At 39.1% G+C, this 5,359-nt stretch overlaps 1 pseudogene; it reads right to left on the reverse strand.

Moving 5' to 3' along the window:
• Window positions 1-3,727: 3,727 nt before the first annotated feature.
• Window positions 3,728-4,682, reverse strand: LOC144310042 (18S ribosomal RNA; annotated as a pseudogene).
• Window positions 4,683-5,359: the final 677 nt, after the last annotated feature.

Consider the following 5,359-nt stretch of genomic DNA (forward strand, 5'->3'; position numbering starts at 1 on the left):
GGAATAATAATTATGTTATTTTTTGTTAATTCTTGAATAATTATTCATTTAGGGATGAAGCCAGATAATGGGGGTAGTCCTCCTAGGGATAATATTAAGATTAAGATTATGGAGGTGATTAGGGGAAATTTATTTCATATGTGGGATAAGGATAAGGTTGTGGTGGATGAGTTTAATATGAATAGTATGAAGGTAGATAGTGTTATTAGAATATATAAAGTTAAGTTTAGGATTATTATTGTAGGGTTGTAAATAATGATAGCGGCTATTCAGCCTATGTGGGCAATGGAGGAGTATGCTATGATTTTTCGTAGTTGAGTTTGATTTAGTCCGCCTCAGCCTCCTACTAGAACGGATGCGAGGGCTATTAGTATAAGAAGGTTGGTGTTAATTGATGGGGAGATTTGATATAGGATGGATATAGGTGCGATTTTTTGTCATGTTAGTAGGATTATTCCTGATATAAGTGTTACTCCTTGTGCTACTTCGGGAACTCAGAAGTGGAATGGAGATAGGCCTAGTTTTATTGTTAGGGCGGTGGTTATTATGATGGATGCGATGGGGTTTGAGATTTTTGAGATTACTCATTGGCCGGAGTAAAGAAGGTTAATGGTGACTCCTATTATTAGTAATATTGAGGCAGTAGCTTGTGTAAGAAAATATTTTGTAGAGGCTTCTATGGCTCGTGGATTATACTTTTTTATGAGGATAGGGATGATGGCTAGCATGTTTATTTCGAATCCAATTCAGATCAGTAATCAGTGCGAGCTTAGTATGACGATTATGGTCCCTGCCATGATAGTTGCTATAATAATAGTGAGAATAGGGGGTTTTATTAGTACGGGAAGGGTATAAACCAACATTTTCGGGGTATGGGCCCGATAGCTTAATTTAGCTGACCTTACTGTAGAATATAGTGTAAGTTTGGTAGCACGAAGATCTTTGAATTCTTAAGATTAGGTTCGAAGCCTATTATTCTAGAAATAAGAGGATTTAAACCTCTATTATTTACTCTATCAAAGTAACTCTTTTATCAGACATATTTCTTATGTTTGGGGTGGGATACTCGCGGTAATAATGGGTAAGGCAACATGTCATATGCATAGGGCTAAAGTTAGGGGTAGAAAATTTTTTCACAATAAGTGTATTAATTGATCATAGCGGAATCGAGGGTATGATGCTCGAATTCATAGGAAGCAGATAGTTAGTAAGAGGGTTTTTATAGTGAAGTTAATAGAGTAGAGTTCTGGTATAAATGGGTTGTGGAATGCACCGAAGAATAGAATTGTTGTGAGGATATTTATTATAATGATATTTGCGTACTCTGCTAGAAAGAATAGGGCAAAAGGACCCGCTGCATACTCTACGTTAAATCCAGAAACTAGTTCGGATTCTCCTTCAGTTAAGTCGAAGGGGGCTCGGTTAGTTTCTGCTAGAGTAGAAATGAATCATATCATGGCTAGGGGCCAGGCCGGAAAGATTAGTCATATATGTTCTTGGGTGATAATTAGTGTGGATAGTGTAAATGACCCGTTTATTAGGAGGACTGATAGGAGAATGATTGCTAGTGTTACTTCATATGAGATTGTTTGAGCTACTGCTCGGAGGGCTCCGATTAGAGCGTATTTGGAGTTTGAGGCTCATCCTGACCAAAGGATGGAGTATACGGCGAGACTTGATATTGCTAGTATGAATAGGACTCCTAAGTTTATATTAATGAGTGGGTAGGGCATTGGGAGAGGGATTCATATAGTTAGGGCTAGTGATAGAGCTAGAATGGGGGCTAGAATGAATATTGATATGGAGGATGTAAGTGGTCGTAGAGGTTCTTTTGTGAAGAGTTTTACTGCATCTGCGATTGGTTGAAGGAGGCCGTAGGGGCCTACGATATTAGGCCCTTTTCGAAGTTGTATGTAGCCTAAGACTTTTCGTTCAACGAGGGTGAGGAAGGCTACGGCAAGAAGGATTGGGATGATAAGAGAGATAATGTTGATAAAGAACATTTTGTTAGGGAGAGGAATTGAACCTCTGATAATAAAGGTTTAAGTTTTACGCAGTTACCGGGCTCTGCCACCCTAACAAAGCCCCTTTTCTCGGGCTTATGAGGAGATAAACTGGTTAGATTGAGTTGACTTCATCTATTAGTTTTAAGGCGCCTTTGTGAGGTAGGCCTTACATCCCTTGTCCTTTCGTACTGGGGGAGGTTATATAATAGATAGAAACCGACCTGGATTACTCCGGTCTGAACTCAGATCACGTAGGACTTTAATCGTTGAACAAACGAACCCTTAATAGCTGCTGCACCATTAGGATGTCCTGATCCAACATCGAGGTCGTAAACCCTATTGTCGATATGGACTCTTGAATAGGATTGCGCTGTTATCCCTAGGGTAACTTGTTCCGTTGATCAAAAATTATTGGATCAATAAGTGATGTTATATTTTGACTTGTGGGTCTAAATTTTAATCACTCGGGAGTTTTTTTATATTCCGAGGTCACCCCAACCTAAATTGCTAACCCACAATAATGGTGTAATGTTATGCCTTGTAGGTATTTAGTATCCATAAGTTTGGGTTAGTTAATTAAAGCTCCATAGGGTCTTCTCGTCTTATTGTGGCATTCCCGCCTCTTCACGGGAAGGTCAATTTCACTGATTGGGAATAAGAGACAGTTAAACCCTCGTGTGGCCATTCATACAAGTCCTTATTTAGAGAACAAATGATTATGCTACCTTTGCACGGTCAGGATACCGCGGCCGTTAAACAAGTGTCACTGGGCAGGCAGTGCCTCCAATACTAGAAATGCTGGAGGTGATGTTTTTGGTAAACAGGCGGGGTTTGTGTTTGCCGAGTTCCTTTTACTCCTTTTAATCTTTCCTTAAATGCATGCCTGTGTTGGGTTAACAATAGGGTAGATAAGTATTTCATTTTTGGGTTGATATTATCAGATTGTTAACTATCAGTGGTCTATCCGTTTCTGATATAAGCTTATGCGGGGAGAAAATAGTTCTTGTTACTCATACTAGCATTGTTGCTTCTATATTTAAATAGAATGGCCCAGGAGGTATAATTAGGAGTTGATGTAATATGATTGGGATTAAGTTATATTGTTTGTTGAGCTGGAACGCTTTCTCAATTGGTGGCTGCTTTTAAGCCAACTATGGTGATGTTAGTATATACTCTCTAATAAAGGTTGTATCCTGATTCTAAGAAGCTGTACCTTCTTAGACTATATTTTAAATTTACATTAAAATTTTGTTTTTTTTTAGGTAAATTTAAAGTTGAACTAAAATTCTGTTTGTGGGCAACCAGCTATCACCAGGCTCGTTAGGCTTTTCACCTCTACCCACAAATCTTCTCACTATTTTGCTACATAGATGAGTTGATCCTTTTAGATTGTTTATGGGTAGCTCGTCTGGTTTCGGGGAGCTTAGCTTAAGTTCTCTTTGTTAAGTCGTTTCTGGCTAGTTCATTATGCAAAAGGTAAAAGGGGTAATCTTTGCTGTTTAATACTGTTAAGATGTCTTTCATCATTCCCTTACGGTACTATCTCTATCGCTCCAATTAAAATTTCTATCTCCTATACTTTTATTATTTAACTAAATGTTTTACTTTATATGTCTGTGATACTTAAGTTTGGGGTTAGTTGGGCTAGCTTTTGTTCAAAGTGGTCATAAGTAATGAAATCTTCTGGGTGTAGGCCAGACGCTTTAGTTAAGCTACACTTTGATTAATCCAAGCACACCTTCCGGTATGCTTACCTTGTTACGACTTGTCTCCTCTTGTGTCTTAGTTAAGTTAATATGGTTATGGTTGTGTCTTATTACTTGAGGAGGGTGACGGGCGGTGTGTGCGTGCTTCATGGCCCTATTCAATTAAGCTCTCTATTCTTAATTTACTACTAAATCCTCCTTCAGTTTTTAATTTCATAAAAACGTTCGTGGAATGTTCTTGGGTAGAAAATGTAGCCCATTTCTTCCCACCCCATAAGTTACACCTTGACCTAACTTTTTTATGTAAAATGATTGTGCTTACTATTCTACCTTTTGAGGGTTTGCTGAAGATGGCGGTATATAGACTGAATTAGCAAAGGGTGGTGAGGTTTATCGGGGTTTATCGATTATAGAACAGGCTCCTCTAGAGGGATATAAAGCACCGCCAAGTCCTTTGAGTTTTAAGCTATTGCTAGTAGTCCTCTGGCGAATTATTTTGTTGTAAAATTATCTATGTTTAGGGCTAAGCATAGTGGGGTATCTAATCCCAGTTTGGGTCTTAGCTATCGTGTAGTCAGATTATTATAAAGTCACTTTCGTGGTCTATTTTATGGTAACTGTAGCTTTTTACGGCTTAGTTAAGTTTTAACTTTAGTGCAAAGGTATCTTAAACACGCTTTACGCCGTGGGCCTATTAGTTTGGGTTAATCGTATGACCGCGGTGGCTGGCACGAAATTTACCAACCCTTTTTAGTATGGCTTAGTCAAACTTTCGTTTATGGCTTAATTTTTATCACTGCTGTATCCCGTGGGGGTGTGGCTTAGCAAGGTGTTATGAGCTACTTAAGAGTGTGCTTGATACCTGCTCCTTTAGATCACTGCTGATTTTAAGGGCATTCTCACTGGGGCGTGGAGACTTGCATGTGTAAGTCTACTAAGAACTAATAGGAAGGCTAGGACCAAACCTTTGTGTTTATGGAGTCGTGCGACTCATCTTGGCATTTTCAGTGCCTTGCTTTATTAATTAAGCTACATTAACTTATACTGAAATTGTAGTGTGTATAATAAATAAAATACATAGTAAATATGAGAGGAAAAAAAAAGGGGATGCTATCTATAGATAGACCACGAGATCGAATGCGTGTAAGACTGTTGTGTTAAGTTAACTAGAGTAGCAATACATTTGTATACAATTTAAATAAAGCTTGTGAGTATTGTATGCACTTAGTCCTGTTTTTGGGGTTTGGCAGGACATAAATAAGTGTATAATAGATGACATGAGTTTATGGGGGGTAAGGGGGGTTTGTATAAGTTAACTTAATGTCTTGCGCGTGTACGTACGTGTACACACGTGTACGTACGTGTACACACGTGTACGTACGTGTACACACGTGTACGTACGTGTACACACGTGTACGTACGTGTACACACGTGTACGTACGTGTACACACGTGTACGTACGTGTACGTACGTGTACGTACGTGTACGTACGTGTACGTACGTGTACGTACGTGTACACACGTGTACGTACGTGTACACACGTGTACGTACGTGTACACACGTGTACGTACGTGTACACACGTGTACGTACGTGTACACACGTGTACGTACGTGTACACACGTGTACGTACGTGTACACACGTGTGT

Source organism: Canis aureus, unplaced genomic scaffold, assembly GCF_053574225.1.
Source record: "Canis aureus isolate CA01 unplaced genomic scaffold, VMU_Caureus_v.1.0 ptg000361l_RagTag, whole genome shotgun sequence".
Taxonomy (NCBI): domain Eukaryota; kingdom Metazoa; phylum Chordata; class Mammalia; order Carnivora; family Canidae; genus Canis; species Canis aureus.